This window comes from Mobula birostris, chromosome 12 (genome assembly GCF_030028105.1).
Source record: "Mobula birostris isolate sMobBir1 chromosome 12, sMobBir1.hap1, whole genome shotgun sequence".
NCBI lineage: Eukaryota > Metazoa > Chordata > Chondrichthyes > Myliobatiformes > Myliobatidae > Mobula > Mobula birostris.
In genome coordinates, this window is record NC_092381.1 from 46,695,310 (window position 1) to 46,708,408 (window position 13,099).

Here is a 13,099-nt window from a genome sequence, read left to right on the forward strand (position 1 = left end):
GCTCAGCATTGGTCCATGGGTCACCTTGATCCATAGCCATCTGAAGGCATGCTTGGCATTGGCCCATGGGTCACCTTGATCCATAGCCATCTGAAGGCATGTTCGGCATTGGTCCATGGGTCACCTTGATCCATAGCCATCTGAATGCATGCTCGGCATTGGTCCATAGGTCACCTTGATCCATAGCCATCTGAAGGCATGCTTGGCAGCCTCTGTGACTGTCCTGATGGCTCTTCTCTTTGCAGCCACCCTAATGCCAAGTAGAAAGTAGATTATGCAGAGCAAGCAGTCAGCAAAACCTGTACACCACACTTCACCTCACTTCTATAGGTCGCAACATGCCCTCCACCCTTGTCTCTGGTATTGCTCTACCAGCTCCTGGTATTTGGCTGCCTTATGCTGAACAGCTCTTCTATCTGGCCTCCCCAAAGCACCTTCAGTTCTACCATGATCAACTCCTTTGAGATTTCTGACAGCTTTGTGAACAATGTTTGTCATTTAATTTGATCATGGCAGATCTTTCCTTACGCTCCATAAGCCTAGACTTCACTTTAGTCCAAAAAACAATGGAAAATAATACATTTTAAAAACAGTTATATCTTTCTAGCTATGGAATAGTGACCCCTTTGCACAAATCTAATGGTGATAGTAACTCTCCAATATCTCACTAAGAGTAACCATGCATCCAACATGTTGAGTAGGCTGTTCCTTGGGTATTATCTCATTTGTGCCTGGTTCTCCTTGATAAACAGTACATTCACATTGATTGACCATCCTGATACTAATTCTCAGTTTGCGCACATTATAGACTTAACTTCCTGTGGCAAAGGGGCACTGAGTTTGCCTTGGCATGTCATAATCACACAAAGTGCAAGTATTATTGTGTATCACATTCTCCACATTGGTCTTTATTGCCCTTTTGTTTCACAGTTGCTTCTGATGTGAAAGAATATTGCAGACTGACATTTGAGACAGCAATTGCAAAATGGTATGCTGCCATCTTGTGGCACAGTGTTGGACACACTCATGGATTTGCCAGAGCATATTTTAACTAAATTTGGACCTGCTTGAGTAAATATCTTGATTTTTGGTTGGGTTTAAGGAAGGTTTCAATGGAGGGAGATCAGGGTAATAAATACTGCTTTATATAACCACAGTTAGTGTGATATTATTACAGATCGGGCTCTTGGAGTTCAATTCCAGAGTCCTCTCCAAGAAGTTTGCATGTCCTTCCCGTTGGCGTGTGGGTTTTCTCCGGGTGCTCTGTCTTCCTCCGAAGATGTATTGGTTTAGTGGTTAAGTGGTCATTGTAAATTGTCCTGTGATTAGGCTAGGGTCTAATAGGTGGTTTGCTGGGCAGTGTAAATTGTCCTGTGATTAGGCTCGGGTCTAATAGCTGGTTTGCTGGGCAGTGTAAATTGTCCTGTGTTTAGGCTAGGGTTTAATAGGTGGTTAACCGTTATTGTAAATTGTCCTGTGATTAAGCTCGGGTCTAATTGCTGGGCAGTGTAAGTTGTCCTGTGATTAGGCTCGGGTCTAATAGCTGGTTTGCTGGGCAGTGTAAATTGTCCTGTGATTAGGCTAGGGTTTAATAGGTGGTTTGCTGGGCAGTGTAAATTGTCCTGTAATTAGGCTAGGGTTTAATAGGTGGTTAACTGTTATTGTAAATTGTCCTGTGGTTAGGCTCGGGTTTAATAGGTGGTTTGCTGGGCAGTGTAAATTGTCCTGTGATTAGGCTCGGGTCTAATAGCTGGTTTGCTGGGCGGTGTAAATTGTCCTGTGATTGGGATAGGGTTTAATCGGTGGTTTGCTGGGCAGTGTAGCTGGTTGGGCTGGAAGGGTCTGTTCCACACTATATCTCTAAATAAAACACTTTGGTGATATTTTTCTTCTGGCACTTGTTCACTGTAAAACTTGGAGATTTTTTAAAATTTAGAGATGCAGCATGATAACAGGCCTCTATGGTGGGCCTAACAAGCCTGCGCCGTCTAATTGCACCCCTTTGATCAATAACCAAATAGTCGGTACATCTTTGGAGTGTTGGGAGGAAACTGGAGCAGCTGAAGGAAATCCATGCAGTCCTGGGGAAAAAGTACAAGCTCCTTTCAGGCACCAGTGGGTATTGAACCCTGGTAACTGGCACTGTAAGAGTGTTCTGCGAACTGCCACACTACCCTGTCACCCCTAATTTGGTGTGTACCAAAACAGTTGTCTTTTATGCATTGGAAGTACTTTTATCCTGTGGATTTTGCACCAAAGACTTTCCTTTTCTCTACTGGCTATCAACCTCAATGAAGTATTTTTAAATATAAAGTGTCTAAGGGATTTCTACTACCAAAGTACATGACCATGCATTTTCCAGCATTGTATTTCACTTGCCACTTTCTTGCCCATTCTCCTAATCAGTCTATGTCCTGCATCCTACCTGTTTCCTCAACACTACCTGCCACCCTGCCAATCTTCGTATAATCTGCAAACCTGGCAACAAAGCCATCTATTCCATCATCTATATCATTTATATACAGCATAAAAAGAAGTGTTCCCAACACTGACCCCTGCAGAACACCACTAGTCACAGGCAGTCAGCCAGAAAAGTATCCTTTTATTCCCACTTGCTACCTCCTACCAATCAGCCAATGCCCTAACCATGTTCGTAACTTTCCTGTAATACCATGGGCTCTTAACTTGGTAGGCAGTCTCATGTAGCACCTTGAAAAAAGCCTTCTGAAAATCCAAATGTACAACATCCACTGCATCCCCTTTATCTATCCTACTTGTAATTTTCTCAAAGAATTCTGACAGGTTTGTCAGGCAGGATTTTCCCTGAAGGAAACCATGCTGACTTTGTACTATCTTGTCCTGTGTCACTTCATCCTTAACAATTGACTTCAACATCTTCCCAACTGTTGAGGTCAGGCTAACTGGTCTATAATTTACTTTCTGCTGCCTTCCTCCTTTCTTAAAGAGTGGAGTAACATTTGCAATTTTCCAGTCCTCTGGCACCATGCCAGAGTCCAATGATTTTTGAAAGATCATTTCTAATGCCACCAAATCTCTAATGCTACCTCTTTCAGAACCTTAGGGTGCAGTTCCTCTGGTCCAGGTGACTTACGTACCTTTAGGTCTTTCAGCTTTTTGAGCACCTTCTCTCCTGTAACAGTAAGGGCACCCACTTCTCTTCCTTCACACACTACAACATCTTGATGTAATTACTATCCCATAGATTTGCTAAGTGGGCCTGCAGGAAAATGAATCTCAGGGTTGTATGTGGTGACCTATATGTACTCAGATAATAAAATGTACTTTTACCTTTGAATTCCACTGAAGTGGAATAAGGAATAATATAAATCAGATATTTATATTTGGGTATTCTAATTGTTCCTGAACTGGCCAGGCTATTTTGTGTGGTATTTAAAAGACAGTAACATTAGTTAGTCACATAGTGGTTGTACTGGGTAAGGATGACATTGACTTCCCTGAAAGCTATTTGGAAATCGCATGGGTTTTTGTAACAATCTAGTGCTGCTGCTGTGGTCGCGAGTAGTTGGACTGGCATCTTTTAAACATTCAAAATGACATTTTGCTTTTGTTAGTACCACAGCTGCCATTGTAGATCTTGCCTAAAGTTTAATCAAAATTTTTACTTTTGATCAGTAGATGCAGTGTACATAAATGTAAACTTCGGCAAGAACAGATTTATCAAAGCAAACAACTGTGAGTGCTGGAAAGCTGAAACGTGAACCCAGAATGGTGAAAACGCTTGGGGCTAGACCTCAAATGATTCCTCGATTATAATAATAATTTAAAAAATAAATAAACTCAATGTTCATTTAAGTCATTTGTGTATTACGGGGAGGCAGAGCCTCCAAGAAATACCAGGGGTAATTGCTAAGTTCATAGCCTAAGGTAGAAGGAGTCATTTTTAGAAAACCTAGCACATTTATTTTTCAACATAGTCCCCTCCTACATGTACACATGTCCAGCGATAGTGGAGCATACTGTTTCCTTCTTTCTCGAAGTGTTCCACAGCAGAGGTGATTGATAACTTCGTGGCCTAAGGTAGAAGGAGATCAGTTATTAACTTCAAACTTTCTCCATTGTCACTCAAAGAGTTGAACTGCACGTGCATGTAAGGCGAGCCTCTTGGACCTCCAGGTGGTCCACAGCCGGGGTGGTTGATAAGTTCGTAGCTTAGGGTAGAAAGTTATACAGCTCTCGTTACATGCACATGCACTTCAACTCTGAGTGAAAATGAAGAAAGTTTGAGGTTTCTCCTCATCTCTTTCCACCTTAGGCCACGAACTCATCAATCACCCCTGCTGTGGACCACTTTCTGGAGATCCAAGACGTCGACTTCTACAATGAAGGGATCCTTATGCTCTGCCACGGCTGGACGGTGTGTGTAAATATAGGAAAAATAAATGTGCTAGGTTTTCTAAAATTGAACCCTTCTACCTTAGGCCACGAACTTATGAATCACCCCTCGTATATTAGAAATCGAGAAGCTTCTGCCATGAAAAGAGTGGATGTTGGGCCAGTGTGAACTTTGAAAGGTAAGGATATCAAATTTGAAGCTCATATGGTTAATGGAGAATAACCTCACGGCAATTATTTAATTATTAATATCCAAGACAATTTAATCATCATGGTTTGGTGTTGGACACGATATTGAGCGAAGCCAATACGATCAATACTTTAGAAAGCAAGGTCGAAAATTAATACCGTACACTCCTTGCAACCTGACGTTCCCGACGTGCTTGGAATGAAAAAAAAACGCGCCGTCGTCGAAGGGCGGGGAGACGTTTCTGCTGCCCGTCTGACGTTCTTATCTGCCTCAGCAGAGCAGCGAGATTCCTGGATCGTGTTGGAATACTCTAACTGAAGGCAGCAACCACTCACCGTAACCATCTGTTTGAGCAGTTTGCTCTACTGAACTGACCTGGTGGTTTACTGTCCGTGCCTGTCAAACCTTGAATAGGCATTACTTTTGTCTTCTTTTGACTTGTATCCGGGTTTCCCAGTTAATTTAGAAAGCAGAACAGGTCAGTGCATTATGCGAGCGTCTCAGTTATTGTTGTACCTGTGGAAAAGGCGTGTTTTATTTTCCGATTTCGACGAATTCCACCAGTATAGTTTGTATTTCGAATTTCCCGTCCAGCTGATCTTGATTTTGTTTTCTCTTCTTGGATTGTGAAGAATTTCGTTTTAAACAGTCGTCCTCTTCTGCTAAGTGATATTTCTGCGCGATATCTGGAGAATCACTTTCAGAGAGGGTTTGCTTTGTGCATGAAAATCGCAGCAAATTTGCGATAAGTTTCTTCCACATGCTAAGGCGCATCATCGTGTTGTGCACTCGAATCGCCAATCACACCACAAAACATTTTATTTTGTTTTGAAATACTGACCGGTACTTTCACAAGGCGGTATTTTAAATTGGTGCAAATGGTCAAGTAAGCCGAGGTCTCATAATACCTTTGCGGAATGACACCTGTTCTTTGAGTAAATCCTGGGGTAGCGTAATCTGATGAAATGGGTTAGGTAGTTTATCTACTCGCTACCCGTTATTATTTTGCAGGTAGAAATAAAATAACTGACCTACATTTGCCATCAGGTGAAATTAATTGTTCCACCCAATCCCCAAAGGTACTTAACATCAATCAGTCTTATGCCTTTGTCTTAGAGTGTCTTTTCGTGGATTTAAAGGTAGCGACTGCGAAGATGACTTGGGCATTTATTCAAATGTGCGGCTGGTCCTTTGATATCGTGAACAAATCTTCAGGGATTTAAAACAGTGGCAAGCTGGGACAATAGATGATGATTTTTTATTATCTTTGTTTTATTTTCAAGGGGATATTACAAAATAGTGATAATTTTCCAATGCCAAACTTCCAATTCGTGCTATTTCATGGAGAATTTCAGCACTAATGGTAAAATTATCAGCAGCGACTTTTTTTCTTTCAGCCGTCCTCCTGCCAGCAGTCAATACCTGTTGGGTTTGGGCGGCTGGTAGATTCGTTTGGAAAATGTTTAAATTTTGATAATCTAATTTATCTAGCGGCACAGAAGTAATAAAAATTTAAAAAAACCGTGAATCCTGAGAGAATAGAAAAGCAATATTGAAGCAGGAAAAGAAAAACATTTCCCAACTGTCAAGCTTCAGACCTCTTCGTTATGATATTGCCTTTTCCTTCATCTTTGCTTGTGCTGTTTCAGAGAAATGTTGGTGTTTTTTCACTGTTTGTTTTCTCCTGATAGGTTATCCAGCATGGTTGTGGCAGAAATAGGTAGTATTCCAAATTAAATCATGTGGATAGATATGAGTAATAAGGAAGGATAAAGCACCAAGAAGAATAAGGGAATTATGATTAAAATAATTTTTTGTATGATGGGCCAAAGCTTGTATGAATCAGAATTTTCCACATGGAGACATGCAAATATACAGAACCTATCAGGAGTCTAGACAGGTCATTTGACCCCTCAAACCTGCCCTGTCATTCATTAAGATCATGGCTCATCTGACTGTAATCTTAATCTTCCTCCAGATTACTCCCAATAAATGTGTCCCTTCACTTACTTGCTAATTATCAAGATCTCAGCCTTAAAATGATCCAAATATTCAGCTTCCATTTTTCTCTAAGGAAGAGTTCTAAAACTCACTCCTCTCTGCCAAACCCAGAGAAAAACAATGTTTTGCCTTTTCACTGACTTAATATGGATGACTCATTATTTTCATACAATGATCACTGATTCTAGAATCTCTCACGAGAACAAACATCTTTTTCACATGCATGCTATTAAGACCTCTTAGGATCTTGTACTTTTCAGTCTCGTCCTTGTCACTCATCCAGTCTTCAGTGGCTCGACTAAAAAGACAACCATGCCCATTCCAGGTTTGTAAATTTATGTGGAACTGTTTCCAACATATTTGCATACTCTTAACTAAGTGACCAATGCTATTCACAATACTTGGGGTGTAGCCTCACCATTGCCCTACATCATGAAAACATAAACCTATTTTCTTTTCTGTTCCTTTCTTAATGCAATGAATGAGAACATTGTACTAGCCTTTTGCAAATCATGCAGTATTTCATTCCCATTCATTTGCATCCCAGGAGCACCAGCCACATAACATGCTTCTTGCCCATATTTTTTCGGCCTAAGTAGACACTTTCATATTTTCCCCACTATACTCCATTTCTCACATGTTTCCCCATCTCCATCTCTTTATAACTTTGGAACCCCAGTGACTAGATTAAATTATAGGAGACTGGCATTAGTGAATAAGTTGCTAGTGTTTTAAATTTTGACTCTTGTATTTTGACAGCAAATTAAGAAACCCGTTCTCTGTATTTGAATGTGTTTCTAATGACTACACTGGGATATTGGATTTAGTAAGATATATGCCAAAAGCAGTTTCCTTGAATCTGAGTTAAATTCATTCCTGTATAAAAAAAATGTGTAATGGCTTGCTGTGTAGGTATTTCTGATTTTCATTTAAAGTGGAATTAAGTATTTTGAGATTTTAATACTACTATGCAGTACTATAAAACATTTACAATGAAAAACTTACAATTTCTCTTTACAATGAAATATACTGAAAAACACCATGGAGTCCTGTGCAAGTTGATTTTATTCACTTAATCCAGGGAATTCCAACCTGGAGTCCAAGGACCCCTCAGTTAATGGTAGGGGGCCATGGCATTAAAAAAGTTGGGGACCCCTGACCTAATCTGAAGAATAACTTTGAAGAAATAGTTGGTTGCTGTTTTAGATTGAGTTAAGAACTGGTTGATTGCAACTCCATTTGGAAATGGAGAACATTCTTTAATCCAACTTGAAAGTTGTTTCCAGTTGAACTGCACTAGATATAAATGATTTCTAAGGATTATTATAGGCAAAGTATTGTAACAAGAAGTGAACTCATGATATATCTTTGAGCAGGGTAGAATTTTAGAATTCTTTGATTGTTCAATTAGGATTCCTGATGTCCAACAACAATGATGCCAAGCTGGTCAGCATTAAAGAACCTGGCATCACAGGTAGATAGGGTCATAAAGACAACATATTTTCTTTCAGAATAAAGGCACTGTGTACATGAATTAAGATATGCTGAAGTTGCACAAGATATTGGTAAGGCTGAATTTCAAACATTCTGTGCAGTTCTGGTCACTTACCTACTAGAAAGATAGCAATAAGCTTGAGAGTTCAGAGAGTGTTTACTTGGTTGGTGCTGGGGTTTGAAGACCTGAATTGCAGAGAAAGTTTGAATAGATTAGGGCTTTTTTTTCCTGGAATGCATGGAAATGAGGGGAGACCTTATAGAGGTATACCAAATTATGTGGGGTATAGATCTGGTGAATGCATGTAGGCTTTGTCCCCTCAGCTTGGATGAGATGACAACTGGAGGTCATGGGTTTAGGGTGAAAGGTAATATATTTAAGGGGAACCTGAGGAGAAACTTCTTCACTCAGAGGTGGTGCAAGTGTGGAAAGAGCTGCCAACAGAACTGCTGGCTGCAGGATCAATTGTGCCATTTAAGGGAGGTATGGGTAGGTACATGGATGGGAAGGTTTTGAAGGGATATGGTCCAGATGCAGGTAGGTGGGACTAGGAAGATGATCAGGTCAGCATGAACTAGATGGGTCAAACAGCCTGCTTCTCTGCTGTTATACTTCATTACTCTAATTCTCTGATAACAAACTCGGAAATAAACTAAAATTAAAAAAGACAGTTGTAACAAACTATATCGTGCTTTGTTTTTTAAAAATTTGTTTATGGGCTTTGTGCATTGAGAATTTGCCTGAGCTATGTACCCTGCTGCACCAATTCAGAAGATAATTAAGAGTTGCCTACATTGGAATGAACCATAGTCACATTATAAACTATAGCAGCTAAGGATGACAGATTTCCTTCCCTAAAAGACAGTAGCCTCCGGGTCCAACATATTATTCACCGTAACTTCTGCCACCTCCAACGGGATCCCACCACTAAGCACATCTTTCCCTCCCCACCCCCTCTGCTTTCCGCAGGGATCGCTTCCTACGCAACTCCCTTGTCCATTTGTCCCCCCAATCCCTCCCCACTGATCTCCCTCCTGGCACTTATCCTTGTAAGCGGAACAAGTGCTACACTTCCTCCCTTACCACCATTCAGGGCCCCAAACAGTCCTTCCAGGTGAGGCAACACTTCACCTGTGAGTCGACTGGGGTGATATACTGCGTCCGGTGCTCCCGATGTGGCCTTTTATATATTGGCGAGACCCAACGCAGACTGGGAGACCGCTTTGCTGAACACCTACGCTCTGCCTGCCAGAGAAAGCAGGATCTCCCAGTGGCCACACATTTTAATTCCACATCCCATTCCCATTCTGACATGTCTATCCACGGCCTCCTCTACTGTAAAGATGAAGCCACACTCAGGTTGGAGGAACAAAACCTTATATTCCGTCTGGGTAGCCTCCAACCTGATGGCATGAACATCGACTTCTCTAACTTCCGCTAATGCCCCACCTCCCCCTCGTACCCCATCTGTTATTTATTTTTATACACACATTCTTCCTCTCACTCTCCTTTTTCTCCCTCTGTCCCTCTGACTATACCCCTTGCCCATCCTCTGGTCCCCCCCCCCCCTTGTCTTTCTCCCCGGACCTCCTGTCCCATGATCCTCTCATATCCCCTTTGCCAATCACCTGTCCAGCTCTTAGCTCCATCCCTCCCCCTCCTGTCTTCTCCTATCATTTTGGATCTCCCCCTCCAACTTTCAAATCCCTTACTCACTCTTCCTTCAGTTAGTCCTGATGAAGGGTCTCGGCCTGAAACGTCGACCGCAGCTCTTCCTAGAGATGCTGCCTGGCCTGCTGCGTTCACCAGCAACTTTGATGTGTGTTGCTTGAATTTCCAGCATCTGCAGAACTCCTGTTGTTAGCAAACAAGTTTGGCAGGTGTAATTATCTGAATTTGCATTTTCCAGTTGTTAAAGTTGGATTCAAACTTGTTTCTGATCAGTCATTCAGGTTGGAGACTTGGACACCATTCTGTAAGTTAATATGCTACTGTACCTCATCAGTTTGCTAAGCATTAATTAATAAGAATTGCTTTACACTGCATGCAACTAAGTGTAGTACTTTATGGGCACTTAGTAGTATTAAAATATCTTTAAATTGTCTATTTAAACTTTTTTTTACAATGGAAAAAGCTGCAGAACAACATAGACTCTTCAAAAGTATTAAAACAGAAAGCAGCTTTGGAATTTGCATGTCAAGTTGCACATGCTCAGAAATCTCATGTTGTTGTTGGTTTTGTGGCATGAAGATGACAAATAATGATAATTAAGTGCAAATTTTAGGAAAATGCTTACTTAGAATTACAGAGAAAAACAGGCTGTTTTCCAGGCCTGGGTCCAGTGACCCTCTGGACACCAAGATCCCATTTCAGGAACCATGTTAGTTTCTTCTCAGAGTCTCAAATTATTAAAATAATCTTTCTTTGTCATTGAGGTTGTTTTCTTTAAAAGAAGTCCTTGTCTTTGAACAGAAAGTTATAGTGCGTTTTAACTGTGTATGTTTGTAATCGTACAGAAAGACATTTTGTACTTTGAAGATGTCAAAAGCTGGAAGCAAGATAATTGGTCATCTTGCTAAGCTTCTGAAATTAATGAGCATATTAAAAGATCAAATAAGAACTGAGGAATGAAAATAGATTGAGTTGTGCCCCCTTCACATAATATAGCTGGTTAATATAACCCTAATTAAAAACAGCACCATGATGTTAGCTAAACTTGTTATTGCCATGCCCTGACAAAAAGTTAACTAGATCAATCAAATGCGCTTTAGGTCTATTTTACATTATGATGTCAACTTATTCTTGGAGCATTGGCAGGATTTAGGCTTGTATCCCTTAATCCCCATGAAGGATAACTGAAATCTTTTCACCATTGCATCATATTGGGTGGTACAATAGCATAGAGGTTAGTGCAGAGCTTTAGAACACTGGCAGTAAGATGGGTGATCGATTCCCTCTGCTATCTGTAAAGAGTTTATATTGTCTCCCTGTGAACACGTGGATTTCCTCTGGGTGCTCCGGTTTCCTCCCATACTCCAAAGATCTATATGTTATAGTTAGTGAGTTGTGGGCATGCTAGGTTGGTGCTGGAGGCCTGGTGACATTTGTGGGCTGCCAGCAGGATTCTTACTGATTTGATTTGACGGAACCAATGCATTTCACTCTGTTTTTTGGATGCAGATGTTTTGGATTTAGAAATAGTTTTAAAAGACTAATAAGTGAATAAACAATGTGGGAGATGGGAGTATTTGGATTTAATTTTTAGAAGTCATCATGCTGGAGGGCAGTGAAGAAACAGAGGTATTTGTAAACTGTTTTGGTGGCTAATAATATTATGTAAGGTATTAGCATGAGTATGCACTGTTTTGGAAATGGACTTTTTGTTATGCACTGTTTTGTGCGTAGGAGCACAATTTGCTGGTAATGTGAAAATAGAATTTTTCTGGAAACATTTTTGAGTTTTGTGAATTATCTCAGGGTAAACATGGAGAAATGGACTTCCTTCTCTCTTTCTCTCCCACCCCCACCATCTCCTTCTCAGGGCTAGCCCAATGGGATACTAAGACAATTTTTCGGCATTCATTCTGGCCTTTTGTTATCCTCATATTGTTGCTCAGTTTTAATTCTATCTTAGTCTTTGATGTTGGTGGATTAGCTTGTCTTGTTCTTCTTTGTTCATACACAGCTGCAAAGAGGCCGGTACTTATTGCATCTTTTTTTGTGATTTAAGGATCTGTTTTTGGTGATTACTTATTTCATTTCATCCTTCACTGATTTGTATGCAGTTTAAGGATATGCATCAGTTCCTTGGAAACTGGATTTTAAATTTCTCAATTCACTAGTTTGAACATAAGCAGTTGAGAACTTATCTTGCACACCGAAGAACAAAAACATACTAACTAGTATGACTCAGCCTTTGCAAACCCCATCTAAGAAATCTGTTTTACTGTTTTCTCATTGCTTTAATTGAACATTCAAATCATTCCCCATTCAGTGCTGTCCCAGAGCTCACTTTCCAAGGTTCTTCTTTCAAAGACTACATAGAAATGAAAGATAGTTTATGAAAATTGAATGCGACTTGGATTTACCTGTAATTTGGGTATGTAACTCTTCTTTCAATAAAGATGCAGAACACTAGTGAAACACCACTTGCTGCCTCATGATACTCTGTCACACAAAATATTACAATTTCCACAGAGGGGTAAAAGGTTAATTGAATGACTTTATTAATAATCAACCTGCTAAGGGTTTAAGTCATGTGCTGGTGAACCAACAGAAAATCAATTTTGATCACCTCCTGTAGTGCTGTATTTGGTGGTGCTACTTACAAGGTTCAATTCTGAATTCCCCCCACCTCCCCACCCCAATGCTGTTGGAGGAATGTGTGGGTTTCCTCTGATTTTTTTGCTTTGCTTCTTCATCTTAAAAATGTGTGGATAGGTAGGTTAATTGGCCACTCTAGATTGTCCCCAGTGTTTAGGTGAGTGATAGTATGTGGATATGGGGATATAGAATAGTTTACGGTTGGGTGCGTGTTGATAATTGACATGGTCTTGGTGGACTGACATACCTGCTTATGTGCTGTATTCCTCCCTGACTTTAAGTAGGTGGTATTTTAAAAAAATAAACGTCATTATCAAATTATTTTACAGACACAATTTGCCAGCATTCCAGGGAAAATACAAAAGTTAATGTAATGTTTTTATTTTTAACATTTCCAACAGTATTTGAAAGGTACAGTTCTATGCTTGACAATATATTTAATTCAATTCATCATCTATTAAATTTAATGACCATTACTCAATATGCTGAAAAAATGTCATGCACTGATGTAAACATTGGAGCATCAACTGAAAATCTCCCTCAGTTTTACCAACTACTGCACCTTGTTCGTTAATTCATTCTGAATTTCCTAATGTCTCAGGTGAAGTCATTTTCTGTGCACTCAACTCTCAGCTGCCCAATGTTGACTGACATTGAGCTCATGAATTAAGTTGAATCAGAAAGTTGTAAACAGTTTTATTAGAATCCCCAGTTGC

General features: G+C 40.3%; 1 protein-coding gene across 1 annotated transcript in view; it reads left to right on the forward strand.

Annotated features, from left to right (window-relative positions):
* Positions 1-4,827: 4,827 nt before the first annotated feature.
* Positions 4,828-13,099, forward strand: part of LOC140205895 (ras-related protein Rab-3C-like) — a 131,617-nt gene continuing 123,345 nt past the window's right edge. Inside the window, exon 1 of the mRNA XM_072273751.1 lies at positions 4,828-5,042. The gene's annotated coding sequence lies outside the window, so the exon portion shown is untranslated. The remainder of the gene's footprint in view (positions 5,043-13,099) is intronic.